We start from the raw sequence: 20,348 nt of genomic DNA on the forward strand, positions 1-20,348 counted from the left end.
AGCTGACTCTATAAAACATTATATGCGAGGGCCTGCAGGTGAGTTGACCCTAAAAAAACATTATATGCGTGGGCCTGCAGGTGAGCTGACCCTGTAAAATAATGTAGTTGAGGGCCTGCTGGTGAGATGACCCTCTAAAAAATTATATGCAAGGCCATGCAGGTGACCTGTCCCACGCTTATCTGTTATAATGCCACCAGCAGCACTAAATACCCGCTCAGACAAAACACTGGCGGCAGGGCAGGCCAGCACCTCCAAGGCGTAGAGCGGCAATTTGTGCCACATGTACATCTTCCAAAATTTTTCCCTCCTTGTGACAGTAGGCCGCGCATCAGGGTGAGGGTGCTGGTGTGGTGTCATAAAACTGTCCCAGACTTTGGAGAGTGTTGTCCTGCCTCTGTTGGAACTGCTGTGTGTTCTCCTGGTCTCCCCTCCTCGGTTGCCCAAGGAATTACGTACTCTGCAGCCAGAGTTGTCAAATGTAAATTTTGGAGCAATTTTTCAACAAGGACCTTCTGGTATTGCACCATTTTGCTCGTCCTCTCCACCAAAGGAATGAGAGATGAGAAGTTCTCTTTGTAGCGGGGGTTGAGAAGGGTGAACAAACAGTAATCCGTGTTTTATAAAATGCATATAATGCGCGGGTCATGGGAAAGGCAGCCTAAGGCCGAATGCACACGGCCGTGGAACACGGACGTGAGCGGTCCGTGGTATCCCGGCCTGGTATCCTGCTGACAGCAGGAGCGCACGGCGTCATTGGTTGCTATGATGCCGTGCGCTTCATGCCACTGCACCACAGTAAAACACTCGTATGATCTATACTAGTGTATTACTGTAGTGCAACGGCAGCATGAAGCGCATGGCGTCATAGCAACCAATGACGCTGTGCGCCCCTGCTGTCAGCAGGATGCCAGGCCGGGATACCACAGACCGCTCACGTCCGTGTTCCACGGCTGTGTGCATTCGGCCTAACATGAAGTCAGCCATGTGTGCCAGCCATGTGTGAAGTCGAGAAGTCATGGTCAATCCAGGCCTTGTCAACCTGTCAGCATTTTCAGTTGACAGGCGGATACACTAATCTTACAAAGAAAATCAAGAGCCCTCCCGCGCTCCCATACAAAAAATCCACCAACCTCCAGTTGGAGGTCCGCTGCACAGTGTATATAATGGGCTTTGCTGCTGCCGCCCAGGATACAAAATTGATTAAATGTCAGTTACCTTACGGTATAAACTTACACTGGCGCTGGTAGGTAGAAATATAACAGATTGAGTACAGTGGCTAGATGAATGTTCCGCTATAATAGAAAATGAGTATCAATTGACGATGCGATGAAATAATCACTGCGGTGGTAGTTACCTTTTCTTTAGATGTGAGCTGGCAAAACAATCTAGGTTCTTTGGATGCTTACACAGTTCCCGTTCCTGTGTGTAGGGAAGTGTGAGGAAAAGCAAATCTTCACTGCTCACCTACCAGCATTCACACTGCTCCAGCCGGTAGCTGTGTGGTGCGAGGGAGCAGACTACAGATTCGGCCTCCAGGATCTTCTGTGCGTGTGACGTCACCCCGAAGTACTACTGGTGCTCCCAGAGATCAAAGTTCATCCGACGCGTTTCTGAGCCGTCGGGCTCCTTCATCAGGGATGGTCTGACCCTTCATTAGATACACTAATCTGTTATAATGCCACCAGCAGCACTAAATACCTACTCAGACAAAACGCTAGCAGCAGGGCAGGGCAGGCCAGCACTTCCAAGGCGTAGAGTAGTTGTAAGGCACCGAGGGATCATTGAGGACGCTGACACAGTTTGCTATGTACTCCACCATCTTCCAAAATGTTTTCCTCCTTGTGACACTAGGCCACGCATCAGGGTCAGGGTGCTGGCGGGGTGTCATAAAACTATCCTAGGCTTTGGAGAGTGTTGCACTGCCTCTGTTGGAACTCCTGTGTGTTACCCTTGTCTCCCCTCCTCGGTTGGCCAAGGAACTGCGGACTCTGGCGCCAGCGTTGTAAGATGGAATGTTTTGGAGCAATTTTTCAACAAGGATCTTCTGGTATTGCACCGTTTTGCTCGTCCTCTCCACCAGAGGATTGAGAGGTGAGAAGTTCTCTGTGTGGCGGGGGTCGAGAAGGGTGAACAACCAGTAATCTGTGTTGTCTAAAATGCATATAACCCGGGTCGCTGGAAAGGCAGTCTAACATGAAATCAGCCATGTGTGCCAGAGTACCAACAGACAAAACTTCACTGTCGTCATCAGGAGGATCACTCTCAATCTCCTCATCCTCTTCCTCCTCTTCTGCCCACCCATGCAGAACAGATGGAATTAACCTTCCATGGGTACTACCCTCTGTAGCGGAGTCAACCGTCTTCTGATCCTCCTCCTCTTCATCGTCCAATACGCTTTCGGAAGACAAACTGAGGTTGGTCTGGCTATCACCCTGTCTAATGTCTTCTACCATTTCTATCTCTTCCACATGCAAAGCGTTGTCCTTAATTGTGAGCAGCGAGCATTTGAGTAGACACAGATACACTGATAATAGCGTTATCGCTTATCACCATCTGTGTTGATTCCTCAAAGTTTATTAAAACCTCACAGAGTTCAGACATCCATGCCCACTCCTTGCTTGTGAACAGCGGAAGCTGACTGGAAAGGTGACGACCATGTTGCAGTTGGTATTCCACTACTGCCATCTGCTGCTCACAAAGCCTGGCCAACATGTGGAACTCGAGTTTCAGTGCATGCTCACGTCACACAACAGCCGGTGAGCTGGCAATTTCAAGCGCTCCTGCAACGTTGACAAACCAGCTGAAGCTGCCGATGACTTGCAGAAATGTGCACACGCGCGGCACACCTTCACCAGTAGCTCAGTCAAATTAGGGTAGGTTTTGAGAAACCGCTGAACCAGTAAGTTTAATACGTGGGCTAGTCATGGGATGTTTGTGAGCTTGCCGAGCTCCAAGCCACCATTAAGTTACGGCTATTATCAGATACAACCGTGCCTGGTTGTAGGTTGAGTGGCAAGAGCCACAGCTCAGTCTGGTCTCTTATCATTTGCCATAGCTCTGCGGCGGTTAGCTGTTTGTCCCCTAAGAATATCAGCCTTAGCACGGCCTGTTGACGCTTACCCATTGGAGTGCTACACTTTTTACGGCTACCGACTGATGGCTGACTGGTGCTGCACATGGATAATTCGGAGGTGGAAGTAGAGGAGGAGGTGGAGGAGGAGAAGCGGGGGTTGGAGCCACTAATGTTGGCGGAATGATGCTGGCGGAAACCCTGATCAATGTAGGGCCTGCAATCCTTGGCGTTGGTAGCACCTGTGCCTTCCCAGGGTATGACTCGCTCCCGGCTTTCACCACATTCACCCAGTGTGCAGTCAGGGAAATATAGCGTCCCTGGCCGAATGCACTTGTCCATGTGTCCGTGGTTAAGTGGACCTTCCCAGTAACTGCGTTGGTCAGGGCACATGTGATGTTACGGGACACATGTTGGTGTAAGGCGGGCATGGCACACCTTGAAAAATAGTGGCTGGGGGGACTGAGTAACGAGAGACGGCCGCCGACATCATGCTGCGGAAGGCCTGAGTGTCCACAAGCATAAAGGGCAATATTTCCAGGGCCAGAAATTTGGAAAGCTTTGCATTTAGTGCTATGGCCTGTGGGTGGGTGGCTGGGTATTTGCGCTTAAGTTCAAAGGCCTGAGGTAGATTTTTGGACGCTGCGCTGGGACACAGAAGTGGATGTGGTCACTGATGGTGCTTGCGAAGGTCCAGGTGCAGGGCGGGAGGCATCCGGGCTTGCACCTTCGACAAGGGATTGGCCAGCATATAACAAAGGGGAAGAGGAGGCAGTGGTGTGACCTGCAGACACAGATTGTGGACTCAGACTTTCGGCCCACTTATTACGGTGCTTGGATGCCATGTGGCAGTTCATGCTGGTGGTGGTGAGGTTGCTAGTGTTCACGCCCTGGCTCATTTTGGTACGGCACAGGTTGCAAACTACTATTCTTTTGTCTTCCTCACTTTCCTCAAAAAAGCGCCATACAGCAAAACACTTACCCCTTGGCAATGGAGATTTCCGCAAGGGGGTGCTCCATGGAAGAGTTGCGAGCCTGTTTGGTGTGGCCCGCCTTCTCCCTTTTGCCACCCCACTGCCTCTTCCAGCCTGTTGCGGTGCTGCAGATCCCTCCACCTCTGCACTGCTGTCCTCGCTCAGCTTTCCACCTTCCCAGGTTGGGTCAGTGACTACATCGTCCACCACCTCCTGACTTGTTGACCTAACCACAACCTCAGTTATTGACAACCTTGTATCATCCTCTTCATCAACCTCTTGAGACACTGATTACCTTGGACTTATTGGCAACTGTGTCTCATCATCATCCACCTCATTAAACAGTAATTGCCATTCCCCACCGTCATCTTCTTGTGACTGTGGATGCTCAAGAGTTTGGGAATCAGGGCACAAGATCTGTCCCTCTTCAAGCGTGCTTGGCAAGAAGGCCAAATAGAGGAATGGCAGTGAAAAGAGGTCCTCGGAATATCCGAGTGTGGGATCACTTGTTTGGCCAGACTCTCCATGGTGGGAGGAAGGAGTATCAAGACTGGACTTGGTGGAAGACAGGAGGGTGCTTAACCGACTGGAAGCATTATCTGCTGCAATCTAACCGACCATCTGGTTGCACTGGTCTGACTTCAAGAGTGGTGTCCTGTGCCACCCTGCAAACTGGGACATGAAGCTAGGTATCGTGGATGATTGTTTTTCTTGTGCTCTGGTAGCAGGCACAGTTTCAACGTGCCCAGGGCCACGGCCTCTGCATGCACTCTCAGCATCACGGCCACTTCCCCGTCCCTTACTGCTTGCCTTCTTCATATTAAATGTTATATATGCTTGAAAATATGTCACACGCACAATAGCGTAGGATTTGGAAGTGTATGCGCAATTTTTTTTTTTAAAAAGGCATTTGGGTTGTGGAAACATCACCCAGGAGATATCCCGTAGATAATGTCCATGCTGTCACCAGCGCCTAATTAAAAATTACAGGGAATGCCACAGGTATTTGGGATGAGGAAACATTACAAAGGAGCGGTACCACCGGTAATGTCACTTTCTAAAGCGTCTACGTAAAAAGTGCACTGTATGTCACAGATAAAAAAAAAATTAAGCGCACACTTTACACTGGAGATGTGGGGCAGCTAATATCACTGTCAGAAGCGGACACCATCTATTGATGGAGACTGAGGGAAGAGCGAGCATCGGACGTCACTGGGCTCGGCGCATGCCCAGTGACGACAATGAAGCTCCTGCCCTCAGTCTCCAGCAAATTGCACTGGCGCAGCCCTCAGTGGGTACTGTGTCTGCGCGAGACTTCGCTCGGCCGTCAGGGAGGGGGAGGAGAGGGATGAGATGCTGTGGGCGATTAGGGATTCTGGAGGAAGTAGTTTTGGGCACTGTAAGAGGGGCGTTACTGGGCACACAAAGGGGAACATAACGGCCCTCTGGGCACCTTCAGGGTTAATTTGCATAATTATAAAAGTTGTTTTTATGCAAAACTACTGGACGGATTACAATATAGAACAGCACAGCCGATTCAAGGTAAGCTGTGGAGCATGACTGGTTTAAAATCCGAATTTGGGTTATGAGAGGTGACAGAATCCCTTTAAGATGTGGTGCAGCTAATGTCACTGTCTGCAGCAGACACCATTTACGGAAAAAGTACACTGTATGTCACAAATATTTTTTGGAAGTGCACACTTTACACGGGAGATGTGTCGCAGCTAATGTCTCTGTCTGCAGCGGCCTAACTATTGCACGCTATTTAGCGCAGGATGCGCTAAAAATAGATATTGCTGCCACACACAATAGTCCTTAGAAATACTTTTGGGTCTGTAAACTTTTAGCTATTTAGCACAGTTTGCACTAACAAAAAATATATTGCTGCTACCACACACAATAGTCCTTAGAAGGACTTTTGGGTCTGTAAAGTTTTAGCAATTTAGTTCAGGTTGCGCTAAAAATTTAGATTGCTGCTGCCACACACAATAGTCCTTAAAAGGACTTTTGGGTCTCTGAAATTTTTTTTTTTTTTTCTTAAATCACTCCCTACACTGTCTTTCCCTTCCTCAGAATAGCTTTCTCTGACAAAGAATGAGCCGAACACGGCCAATGTTCCGGCCAGCCAATCGCTTTTATGCCAGCAGCCAGCATTACAGTGATGGCAGTACTTACCTGCATGTTTATTGGCTGCGTAGCAGCAAAGAAACGTGAGGGGCAGAGACTCGAGCATTGCACTTGAGCACATGCGTTATTTGGCCGAATGCCGCCATGTGCCGAGCATCGATATGCTAAATTCGCCATTACAAGGCATCAGAAAAGCCCTAACCTTCCAGTTACTGGAAATGATAGAAAAAATAAACAGTATTCGCTCTTTTGAAAAAGGCCATACCTATACTAAATATGAAAAAAGTGTGGGTCAGTTGGATCCAAAAGTCAAACTACATACTAACTGAAGTTATTTACAGTAAGAGTAATCAAACCTTGGATAGTCATAAATCAGATATAGTAATAGCAAAAATGACACAAGAATAGTGGAGACGTGTGCAGGCTCAGAGCTCACGTACCATGCTAGCACATGCCGAGGCTATTGACTAGCTGGCAATGGTTACATGCAGGGAGTCAGCAAACTTCTAACCATGTGTAGATTGGAAATGTCAGGGACGAATTCATGATGCAGTAACCGGACAACCAGAACGGGTGATTTATTATTATTTTTTTTTTTTATTAACACACCATGACTGGCGGCTATCTCCTATTTTTCTTAGGGTAGTAGACAACCCCTTTAATGCTATTGTTTTGCAGCACTGTGGTCTTGAGTTCTAATCTGGCTATGGCAATATCTTGCACCAACGCCGTCGCTTTTTCCACCTCCAACAATGGACAATAAGGCAACAGGTTTCGATTACATTGCCTTACTGTACAGTATATGTGTCTAGTAAGTGAATACATTCTTTGTAAAGCACTACATTATATTTTTACACTGTATCACTTAAAAAAAAAGTAAAAGAAAAATATACAATAAAATATTGAAAGGTCAATTGTAGGAATAATTTCCAAAAAAAAGTCTCACTCAGTATGACCTAATACATGAATACATGGTGAGTAATTGTACATTATCACAGTAAAGATCATCAGAAAAAAACTGTTTTCTACTTCAACTTTTGAATGTGTAATGTAACTTACTACCTACCTCATCACATGTCGTCCGGAAATCCATATGCCGTAGCACAGATAGGAATATTTGTCTTAAAAGAAAGAAACAAGAAGTTACCATGACAGATGTCTGCTTTGTAGGTATTAACAATACAGTTTAATTTCTCAGAAAACATCACCATTTAATAATAATTGGCAGAGACAAGGAGGTGAGATAGGTTATACCTACGTAAGAGTGGATTTCATTTTCTGTGTCTCAAAGAAGATAGTTTATGTGGATGAATGTGACAAGTCACTAGATTTATGTGGTGGTTGCTCTCACAGTCTATGGTCATAATGTCTATCATTTATTGTTTGTTTCTTGTACTCTTTAACCCCTTCAGGACCCAGCCATTTTTCACCTTATGGACCGGGCCATTTTTAGCAAATCTGACATGTATCACTTTATGTGGTAATAACTTTAAAAAGCTTTACTTATCCAGGCCATTCTGAGATTTTTTTCTTGGCACATATTGTACTTCATGACAGTGGTAAAATTAAGTTAAAAAAACTCATTTTTATTTATAAACAAATAGCAAATTTACCAAAAATTTGAAAAAATTATCAAATTTGCAACTTTCATTTTCTCTACTATTATAATATATAGTAATAACTCCAAAAATAGTTACTACCTTACATTCCCCATATGTCTACTTCATACTTGGATCATTTTGTAAATGCCATTTTATTTTTTGGGGACGTTAGAAGGCTTAGAAGTTTAGAAGCAAATCTTGAAATGTTTCAGAAAATTTCCAAAACCCACTTTTTAAAGGGATTCTGTCACCAGTTTCTTACCCCCCCATTTAAAAATATGGTTATGTTCATGGAGCACTAGCGATTCCTAATGTGGTCTTATAACAGAAATCCGTAGGCTCATTTTGTCTAAAAAACGTTATAACTAACCTGTCATTCATCTCACAAATGTGCCCAAGGGGATGATCATGTCTTCCAGATGCCGCCCGTACCCGCCGCCGTTTGTGCCCAGCTCCTCCTTTTTAAAGGGATTCTGTCACCAGTTTCTTACCCCCCCCATTTAAAAATATGGTTATGTTCATGGAGCACTAGCGATTCCTAATGTGGTCTTATAACAGAAATCCGTAGGCTCATTTTGTCTAAAAAACGTTATAACTAACCTGTCATTCATCTCACAAATGTGCCCAAGGGGATGATCATGTATTCCAGATGCCGCCCGTACCCGCCGCCGTTTGTGCCCAGCTCCTCCTTTGCTGTCATCAGCGCCGCCTCAGAATCCTTTGCTACACCTCCGGCTCTCCCTCACTCCCCCCTCCTTCTTCTCTAACATCCCGCGCGTGCGCACAGGCCTGTGCCTGATGCGCCCGTGCGGACTTCTCCGTTCGGCTTCATGGAGCGAAGTGCGCATGCGCCGGCAAGTTTAAATGGGGGGGGGTAAGAAACTGGTGACAGAATCCCTTTAAGGACCAGTTCAGGTATGAAGTCACTTTGCGAGGCTTACATAATAGAAACCACCCAAAAATGACCCCATTTTACAAACTACAACCCTCAACGTATTCAAGACTTTGGTAACCCTTTAGGTGTTCCACAAGAATTAAAGGAAAATGGAGATGACATTTCAGAATTTCACTTAGCAGATTTTCCATTTTAGTCCATTTTTTCCAGTAACAAAGCAAGGGTTAATAGCCAAACAAAACTCAATATTTATTGCCCTGATGCTGTAGTTTACAGAAACACCCCGTATGTGGCCATAAACTGCTGTATGGGCACACGGCAGGGCGCAGAAAGCAAGGAACGCCATATGGTTTTTGGAAGGCAGATTTCACTTGGATAAGTTTAAGCTGCCATGTCACATTTGAAGACCATCTGATACACCCCTAGAGTAGAAAATCCCAAAAAATGACCCAATTTTGGAAACTAGGGGATAAGGTAGCAGTTTTGTTGGTACTATGTTAGGGTACATATGATTTTTGGTTGCTCTATATTACACTTTTTGTGAGGCAAGGTAGCAAAAAATAGCTGTTTTGGCACAGTTTTTTTCTTTTTTATTTACAGTATTCATCTGACAGGTTAGATCATGTGGTATTTTTATAGAGCAGGTTGTTACAGACGCGACAATACTAAATATTTTTTGTTTGCTTGTTTCAGTTTTACATAATAAAGCATTTTTGAAAAAAATATATTTTTTAGTGTCCCCATAGTTTTTAATATTATTATTTTTTGTTTGTCTCATGTAGGGGCTCATTGTTTGCGGGATGACGTGATTGGTACCCTATTTTGGTGCTTATAACTTTTTTATTGCTTGGAATTACTTTTTTTGTGATGTAAGGTGACAAAAAAATTGCCTTTTTGACACACTTTTTATTTTATTTATTTATTTTTACAATGTTCACCTAAGGGGTTATGTCATGTGACATTTTTATAGAGCTGGTTGTTAGGGACGCGGCGATACCTAATATGTATACTTTTTTTATTTACTTCACTTTAACACAATAATAGCATTTTAGAGAAAATAAAACACATGTTTTTGTGTCTCCATTTTCTGAAAGCCATAATTTTTTTCACTTTTTGAGCGATTGTCTTATGTAGGGGCTATTTTTTTGCGGGATGAGGTGCCGGTTTGATTGGTACCATTTTGGGGTACATACAGCTTTTTTAATCACTTTTAATACCTTTTTTTGGGAAGTGAGGTGGGCAAAATTTTAATTCCATCATACTTTTTCATTTTTTTTATGGTGTTCATCGTACGGGGAAAATAACATGACCCTTTCATAGATCAGGTCGTTACAAACGCGGTAATATCAAACATGTGTAGTATATTTTATTTTTTAAATGTTTAATCAATTTTTAATATGTGTCTATAAGAAGAAATTAGATTTATTTATTTTTTCTTTTTTTTTTCACTTTTTTGTTTTTTTCATTTTTTTGACCCAGACCCACATGGTTCTTGCATATCCAGTGGCTCTGATGCCTCTATAATACACTGCAGTACACTATATAGAGTACTGCAGTGTATTGTGACTTGACACAGCTTGATCAGCCTCCTGCCTTTAGCAGGAGGCTGATCAGGCTTAGCTATACCATGGCAAGCCGGAAGCCTGTTAAGGCGCCTGGTTGCCATGGTAACCATCGGACCACTGCCACAGCAGTGTAGCGCCTGATGGGGGAGGGAGCCCCCTGCCCCCTCCCTCTGTGAATCCGTCAAGCATGGGGTCACTGCAACGGCACAGCAGTGGCCCCATGGGAGAAGGAGGGAGCTCACTCCCTGTCAACCCTTACCATGCAGCGGCATTGGAAGGGGTTAAACGGCTGACATCCACCGATGTCAGTAGTTTCAAGCAGAGTGTCAGCTGTGTGCTGACACGCTGATAACTGCTCTGGCTATCCTGAAAATGGGGGAGGAGAACAAAATTAGGCAGGTGCATAAATTTGGGCACTGTTGTCATTTTATTGATTCCAAAACCTTTAGAACTAATTATTGGAACTCAAATTGGCTTGGTAAGCTCAGTGACCCCTGACCTACATACACAGGTGAATCCAATTATGAGAAAGAGTATTTAAGGGGGTCAATTCTAAGTTTCCCTCCTCTTTTAATTTTCTCTGAAGAGTAGCAACATGGGGGTCTCAAAACAACTCTCAAATGACCTGAAGACAAAGATTGTTCACCATCATGGTTTAGGGGAAGGATACAGAAAGCTGCCTCAGAGATTTCAGCTGTCTGTTTCCACAGTTAGGAACATATTGAGGAAATGGAAGACCACAGGCTCAGTTCAAGTTAAGGCTCGAAGTGGCAGACCAAGAAAAATCTCGGATAGACAGAAGTGACGAATGGTGAGAACAGTCAGAGTCAACCCACAGACCAGCACCAAAGACCTACAACATAATCTTGCTGCAGATGGAGTCACTGTGCATCGTTCAACCATTCGGCGCACTTTACACAAGGAGATGCTGTATGCGAGAGTGATGCAGAGGAAGCCTTTTCTCCGCCCACAGCACAAAAAGTGCCGCTTGAGGTGGGCTAAAGCACATTTGGACAAGTCAGCTTCATTTTGGAATAAGGTGCTGTGGACTGATGAAACTAAAATTGAGTTATTTGACCATAACAAGGGGCGTTATGCATGGAGGAAAAAGAACACAGCATTCCAAGAAAAACACCTGCTACCTACAGTAAAATATGGTGGTGGTTCCATCATGCTGTGGGGCTGTGTGGCCAGTGCAGGGACTGGGAATCTTGTCAAAGTTGAGGGACGCATGGATTCCACTCAGTATCAGCAGATTCTGGAGACCAATGTCCAGGAATCAGTGACAAAGCTGAAGCTGCGCCGGGGCTGGATCTTTTAACAAGACAACGACCCTAAACACTTCTCAAAATCCACTAAGGCATTTATGCAGATGAACAAGTACAACGTTCTGGAATGGCCATCTCAGTCCCCAGACCTGAATATAATTGAAAATCTGTGGTGTGACTTAAAGAGAGCTGTCCATGCTCGGAAGCCATCAAACCTGAATGAACTAAAGATGTTTTGTAAAGAGGAATGGTCCAAAATACCTTCAACCAGAATCCAGACTTTCATTGGAACCTACAGGAAGCGTTTAGAGGCTGTAATTTCTGCAAAAGGAGGATCTACAAAATATTGATTTCATTTCTTTTTTGTGGTGCCCAAATTTATGCACCTGCCTAATTTTGTTTAAACAATTATAGCACACTTTCTGTAAATCCAATAAACTTAATTTCACTTCTCAAATATCACTGTGTGTGTCTCCTATATGATATATTCAACTGACATTTTTTATCGTAACAACCACGATTTATACAGGAAAATCATGACGATTAACAAGGTTGCCCAAACTTTCGCATCCCGCTGTACATATATAACAAGGTTCTAATGCCCACAGTCACAGACTGTGGGCATCAGAACCTTTCAGCCAGCATTAGAATCCTCTGATTGGCTGCACAGACTAGCCAATTAGAGCGATCACAGGCCCGGGACCGCCCTGATTGGTCCCCGGACGGTAAGCTGAGATCCCTGGCTGCGTGTAACAGCCGGGGTCTAAGCACTGTCACCATGTCTGCAGACATGGTGACAGTTTAATGCCATGATGTGTATACTCGTCATGGATCGCCAAGTAGCAGTGCTCCATGACGGGTAGGGGTTAATTCATAAAATGTATACATTCTAAGGGAGTCATTTACTAAGATGAAATATGGCTAAATTAAGAGCGTATTTTAGCCGCAAGTGGCGGAGCTACTGCCCGCTCACAGAAGACGTCTCATTCACATTTTCTACGCTTTGTTTCGTCATAGAAAATGGTCTAAATGTAAGAAGGCAAGGAAGCTGCCTTACATTTAGAACTGGTGCTGGATGTGCTGAAGTAATGGAGAGGCATGTGCTTCTTCATAACTTCGGTGGATCCACTGCCAGCTATGGGGCTTTATTAATAAATATGCCTCTAAATGTCTTGTTTTCTGGATTCATTTTTTGTTGTCAATCATTTAGGATCCATATTTAAAAAAAAAATGTTTTTGCTTCAAAATAACCAATGAACATCTAATCTATTGTTACAATTTTGTGCATTTAATTACAGGTAAGTAATAAATGTGTATATGTAACCAATATAAAATTGTAAATGGAGAGTGGTTGATGTGAAGCTGACGTCTCAAGAGATCTCTAATGTTGTTTTGGTTTATTACATTCCGGTCTAAGGTTGCTTTCATACAGCTGTCAGATATGTCATATTTTTTGTGCCAAGAACAGGACTGGATCCCACCGGATGAATCAAGGAAACATTTTTGAAAGGATATTTGGAAAAGGTTTCTCTGCTTTGCTCTGATGGGCTCCAATCCTGTTCTTGTCAAAAATCAATGGCTCGCAAGTGCAGCCTTATTCCATCATCTAAAAGTGGGCTAAAGCAATTTTTCTTTGAGGTTGTAATTTTTTGGAGTTCTAATCACTGATAAAAATAACCATGAACTGTCCAATAGTATGAAATTGTTCAAACATGGAAGAAAATAAGTGGAAGACGAGTCAGCATCTTGCTGGAATGTTATAATTGGAGAGGTCTGGGTATAACAAATCTTAACATTCAGCATTACATGCTCATATAGTCTGATGACATCTTGGAAAAAACTGTTTGCATTTTAAACTGGAGTTTCACATATTGACAATTTATTAAATGCCAAAAAGTGAGATTGATTTCTATTGATTAGTCACAGTTTTTTTTTTTTTTGCAGGCTACTGTAGCTTTCATTTTAGCTAAAACATATTCCTACTATAGTAAGAATTTACGATTCCAATAGCTATGTCAGATAATCCATGCAAATAAACAAAGTTACAGTAGACCATCACCTTCGAACAATATAAAATAAAGTACAGGTGCACGCTACCATGACTGCAATGCAAAAGCAATCAAACACAATATGCAGCCGCACATTGCGCCATTCACAAAGATGCGTGCAAACAATGGAAACATGGATAAATCTGAATTGCATTACTGCTAAACTATGAGCGTATATAACATTCAGGACAATGTAACATAGTAACATAGTAACATAGTACATAAGGCCGAAAAAAGACATTTGTCCATCCAGTTCGGCCTGTCATCCTGCAAGTTGATCCAGAGGAAGGCAAAAAAAACCTGTGAGGTAGAAGCCAATTTTCCTCACTTTAGGGGAATAAAAATTCCTTCCCGACTCCAATCAGGCAATCAGAATATCTCCCTGGATCAACGACCCCTCTCTAGTAGCTATATCCTGTAATATTATAGAATCCAGCTTTATAATACTGTGATTAGAAACCCCGGGTAGATGGGCAGGAGTGCACACCCCAAATGGAGGCAGCCAATCCCCCAAATGTACAATGCAAAAACAAAGTCAGACCAGCACTGGATATATATGTCTTTGCACATGGAGCTGTGCTGCTGCATGTAGTGTTTGCTTTTGCATGTCAGCCGTGGTAGCCCACATTTGTAGTTTTTCATATTGTTTGGAGGTGCTGGTCTAACTTTGTTTTTTGCTTTGTACATTTGGTGGAGCAGCTGCCTTCATTTGGACCATGCACTCCTGCCCATCTGCAAAGAGATTCTAATCAGAGTATAATATAGATTCTACATTGCCCTAAATATTTCAGTCCCAGGAGAGGCAGGTCTGTTAGTGTACATTCCATTTGTGGAAGCCACCTTGTTGCTGATAGATGGGCCAAGTCAATTATGATCAAAAAAATTTTGCACAAAGAGACCCTAGTTTTCATATAGGACATACAGCAGTAATTCAATTCAGATTTATTCATGTTTCAAATAATCCATGTAATCTACATCATCATCCTTTTACTCAAACATCTGTGTGTGGTATATCTTCTGTACTACATGCAATGATATGTGTAGCCCAAAATGTTCCACATTTTCAAAAACACTGTTTCAAAACATTAGGATTAGAGATGAGTGAATTTCTCAAAAATTTGATTCAGCCGGTTCACCAAATTTTCCGGAAAGGTTTGATTCGATCCGAATTTATTCAAGGCAAATCACATTTCTTGAAGGATGCAGACTTCTTCCTGTACCACTGCTTGAAGAAGGTGTCTTCCAGAAACTGGCAGTAGGACTGGGAGTTGAGCTTGACTCCATCCTCAACCCGAAAAGGCCCCACAAGCTCATCTTTGATGATACCAGCCCAAACCAGTACTCCACCTCCACCTTGCTGGCGTCTGAGTCGGACTGGAGCTCTCTGCCCTTTACCAATCCAGCCACGGGCCCATCCATCTGGCCCATCAAGACTCACTCTCATTTCATCAGTCCATAAAACCTTAGAAAAATCAGTCTTGAGATATTTCTTGGCCCAGTCTTGACGTTTCAGCTTGTGTGTCTTGTTCAGTGGTGGTCGTCTTTCAGCCTTTCTTACCTTGGCCATGTCTCTGAGTATTGCACACCTTGTGCTTTTGGGCACTCCAGTGATGTTGCAGCTCTGAAATATGGCCAAACTGGTGGCAAGTGGCATCTTGGCAGCTGCACGCTTGACTTTTCTCAGTTCATGGGCAGTTATTTTGCGCCTTGGTTTTTCCACACGCTTCTTGCGACCCTGTTGACTATTTTGAATGAAACGCTTGATTGTTCGATGATCACGCTTCAGAAGCTTTGCAATTTTAAGAGTGCTGCATCCCTCTGCAAGATATCTCACTATTTTTGACTTTTCTGAGCCTGTCAAGTCCTTCTTTTGACCCATTGTGCCAAAGGAAAGGAATTATGCACACCTAATATAGGGTGTTGATGTCATTAGACCACACCCCTTCTCATTACAGAGATGCACATCACCTAATATGCTTAATTGGTAGTAGGCTTTCGAGCCTATACAGCTTGGAGTAAGACAACATGCATAAAGAGGATGATGTGGTCAAAATACTCATTTGCCTAATAATTCTGCACGCAGTGTACATGCCAAAGAAGGCTTTAGAACATATAACTGCACCGCACAAGGTCTAATAAGACATAGGAATAGTTTCTAGTAATACACCCTGTTATTGGCTGTATCACACAGCACTTGCCCCCCAATGACAAGAAATGTTTTCTGGAATTAGAGGTATCAACTATTGCAAACCTGAAGGCAGCAGTATAATGGCAATTTGGATCCCCAGTCAGTGCAGCAAGGTGTAATAGGATTGTTCCTATTACCCAGGCTGTACACTCCCCTATTGGACCTTGTTCTGCTTCAATGCTGTGGAATAATTCCTCCCTATCCTTTCCCTACACTTCTAATGATCTTTCACTGAACTTCTATTGAGCAAAATAAAAGTTTTCAAGTCTTTCCTAGCACTTTCCCTAGCGCCTGCTGATGTCTTTACCTGCACTAAGTACACTGGAAAATGGCTGAATTCAAGATGGCTGAGGCTACTTATAGGGCTGTGACATCGCAGGGCTGGCTGACTGCTGATTGGCTGCATGCATGGCATTGTGGATGATCCCTCGTTCCCAGAGTTCTTTGCTCCATGAGATTCGTTACCACGAAGCGTCAGGAAATTCGGATTTGGTGGAAATCAAATTTTTCCTGAAATTCGGATTGAATTCCACTTTGTCAACTTTGATTAGCTCATCTCTAATTAGGATCATCCAAGGGCTTCAAACTATTTTCAGAAAAATATATTTATGCTCTTGTTATATTTTTTTATAGCAGGTCTCTGTCTGCTTTCCCATGAACCCTGTAATTTTCTCAGTCATAACTACTGAATTTAGATGACATTTTGATTTTTAAAAATACAAGATTTTTATCATGAGAGCTCTGTTCAGTCATTGGGGAGCAACACACATCCTGTAAATGACCTCACTTCCTGTGGTCAATTGCAAAGTCACAATCCACCACAGCGTCTGTGGGGTAAAAAGTCCATGATCAGAGTTGTCATCACTGATCACTGGGTGTCTGCCATATAAAGACCTGACTTATTGCATAAATGTATGGTGGATGTCTAGAACAGGTAAAGGGAATCTTCCATGAAGAAATTAAGTTTAATCAGGCACAAAGCCTTGTGGGACTAGCAGAGGTAAATATGTAAAAGTATTTGTAATCCACATGCAAATGAGCAGTTAAGTGCACCGTGGACATGCCTAAGTCACTCTGTGCACCCTTGATTCTCCTGATTCCTCTACTAACCCCTCCCTTTTAATCTACTAGAAACTGGAAGAGCAAGGAGCAAAGAGTGGTTAGAGCCCGTCCTCCGTGCACTTAATTGCTAATTTGTATGCAGATTACTAAGTTAATAGTATCATTACATTCAGATGAGGTATACGTACAAAGGCATTGTGCCTGGTTTAACAGTGAATTTCCTAGTGACGGGTTATCTTTAAAAATATGTTTTGATGAGGATATTTGTTTTTCCAATCATTTACTATAATGTCACATCAAGAAGAAGCAGCTGCCAAAATTCAAAGAACTAGTATATGTTAATGTATCCTAATTCTAATGCATGATTAACTATGCTAGATTTGTAATTACAGGTGTAGCATACAGCTAATTTTTTCATTCACTTTTTATGCACCGTGATAACTCACGGAATTCACAAGAAGCTCTATCTTTGTTAAATCTTGCTATGCAGTCTTTTAATTTTATTACATGCTGGTTTTATTTATTTTGCAGTTCTTTTTTAATAGCCTACGGTCATGATCATGCTATTCTGGTCTCCCAGGATAGTACTCTATCCCATCCTTGTCACTAAATATATGACTCATACAGTTAGGCCCATATATATTTTTACCTGTTTACTAAAACATATTCAAGTTTTAGTTACATAATGGACATGGACATAAAGTACAGACTTTTAGCTTTCAGATCCAGATTAAAATTGGATGGGGGGTTTAGGAGTTTCAGCAACTTTACATGTGGCACCCTGTTTTTAAAGGGATCAAAAGAAATTGGACAATTGACTCAAAGGCTGTTTCATGGGCAGGTGTGGGCAATTCCTTCATTATTTTATTCTCAATTAAGCCCATAAAAGGCCTGGAGTTGATTTGAGGTGTGGTGCTTGCATTTTAAAGATTTTGCTGAGAAGTAAACATGGGGTCAAAGGAGCTCTCCATGTAGGTGAAACAAGCTAACTTTCATCTGTGAAAACAGAAAGAACCCATCCATGAAATTGCTACACCGTTAGGAGTGGCAAAATCTACAGTTTGGTACATCCTGAATAAGAAAGCATTGGTGACCTCAACAATGCAAAAAGACCTGGACGCCCATGGAAGACAACAGTGGTGGATAATCACAAAATAATTACCATGGTGAAAAGAAACCCCTTCACAACAGCCAACCAAGTGAGCAACACTCTCCAGGATATAGGCTTATCAATATCCAAATCTACCATAAAGAGAAGACTGCATGAAAGTAAATACAGAGGGTTCACTGCACGGTGCAAGCCACTCATAAGCCTCAAGAATAAGAAGGCTAGATTGTACTTTGCTAAAAAAAAACATCCTAAAAAACCAGCACACTTCTGGAAGAACATTCTGTGGACAGATGAAACCAAGATCAACCTCTACCAGAATGAGGGAAATAAAAAAGTATGGCGAAGACATGGTATAGCTCATGATTCAAAGCATACCACATCATCTGTAAAACAAGGCGGAGGCAGTGTGATGGCTTGGGCATGCATGGCTGCCAGTGGCACTGGGCCCCTAGTGTTTATTGATAATGTGACACAGGACAGAAGCAGACAGATGAGTTCTGTGGTTTACAGAGACATACTGTGTGTTCAAACCCAGCCAAATGCAGCCAAACTAATTGGTCGGGATTTCATAATACAGATGGACAATGACCCAAAACATAAAGCCAAAGCAACCAAGGAGTTTATTAACCCCTTAGGGACCCATGACGTACCGGTACGGCATGGTTCCCGAGTCCTTAAGGACCCATGACGTGACGGTAAGTCATGGGTTTAAAACTGCATTGAGGCGCGGCGGGGGTTAATCGGAACAGGATGTCCACTGAAATCATTCAGCGGGCATCCTGTCACAATGCCGGGGGGGGGGGGGAAAGTTTAACTGATTTTTTGTTTTTGGTGGTCTCTGGTGGTCGGGGTCCACAGCACTTAGCTGTGAGACCCTAGACCCACCCAGGGGTGCTGCCACTTGCGCCCCCCCACCACCATTTTTTTTTTTGCGTGCGCTGAATGTGGCCAGCACTCTTAGCGTCCGGCCACTGTTAGCGCATCGCCCTCCCCAGCGCTGATCAGCGTTGTACCGCTGATCAGCAAGTTTGAACTTTTTTTTTCTTTCTAACACACACTTGTCCAATTTTTTTTTTAACTTTTTAGTACATGAACACCCGTGCCCCCCACACACGTACATACAATAAAGTTTTACATGCACGCACATACACACGCACACACACATACCCATGGCCCATCGGATGTTCTCGGTGGAGGAGGCATACGCCCATCTTGCCTCAGAGCCCCAGTGAGGATGAGGATGACCCCACGTTCCTCTTGTCATCCGCATCCTCCTCATCATCATCTGATGACGATGAGCCCCCAAGGCGGCGGAGACGCCGCCAGGCAGAGCCAGGGGCCCCACATGCTAGGGACCCTGTGGCCCACCCTAGTATGAGCCGCCCTGGGGCTCGTACTGGTTTCCCAGCCCACCAAATAAGCCCACTGGAGCCCCCTGCTGGTGAACTTAGCTGGTGTCCCCCAGTGGATTTTGAGCCCGAGATTTCGGATTTTGTTGGCAATCCAGGAATCCAGATTCCCACAGTGGGCTTCACTGAAATTGACTTTTTTTGTTTTTTTTTCAGTGACCCATTTGTGAATCTGATGGTGGAGCAGACGAACCTGTACGCCCAACAGTTCGTTGCTCAGCACACGGGCTTCTTTTTGGCTAGACCCGGTGGCTGGACGCCGGTCAGTGCAGCCGAGATGAGGACATTTTGGGGGCTCGTGAAGCACATGGGTCTAGTGCAAAAACCCAGTGTCAGGCAATACTGGAGTGGAGACGTCCTATACCAGACCCCATTCTACAGTATGGCCATGACTCATCCCCGGTTTGAGGCCATCCGGAAATGTCTGCATTATTCTGATAATGCAGCATGTCCCCCCGAGGTGATCCTGCCTATGACCGTCTGTATAAGATACGGCCGGTCATCGATCACTTCAGGGCCAAATTTGCGCAGTCCTACGTACCTGGAAGGGAGGTCACAGTTGATGAGTCTCTCGTTGCGTTCAAGGGGAGACTCAGTTTCCGCCAATACATTCCCACTAAGCGGGCGAGGTATGGCGTGAAAATGTACAAAATTTGTGAGAGTACCTCCAGGTACCTATCCCCAGGGGTGAGACCCGTGCCCTTACCAGTGGAAACCTGTTGCTGGTCAGGTATAAGGACAAGAGGGATGTCCTTATACTGTCCACAATCCACAGTAACAGCATCACCCCTGTCCCTGTGCGAGGTACCGCGGCAACGGTCCTCAAGCCCGATTGTATCGTCGACTACAATCGGTATATGGGAGGAGTTAATCTATCTGATTAAGTCCTCAAGCCATATAATGCCATGCGCAAAACCCGGGCATGGTACAAAAAAGTTGCGGTCTACTTGGTACAGGTTGCCTTGTTCAACGCTTTTGTACTATCCCGAAGCGCTGGCAGCACAGGGACATTCCTCCAATTCTATGA

Source organism: Bufo bufo, chromosome 5, assembly GCF_905171765.1.
Source record: "Bufo bufo chromosome 5, aBufBuf1.1, whole genome shotgun sequence".
NCBI lineage: Eukaryota > Metazoa > Chordata > Amphibia > Anura > Bufonidae > Bufo > Bufo bufo.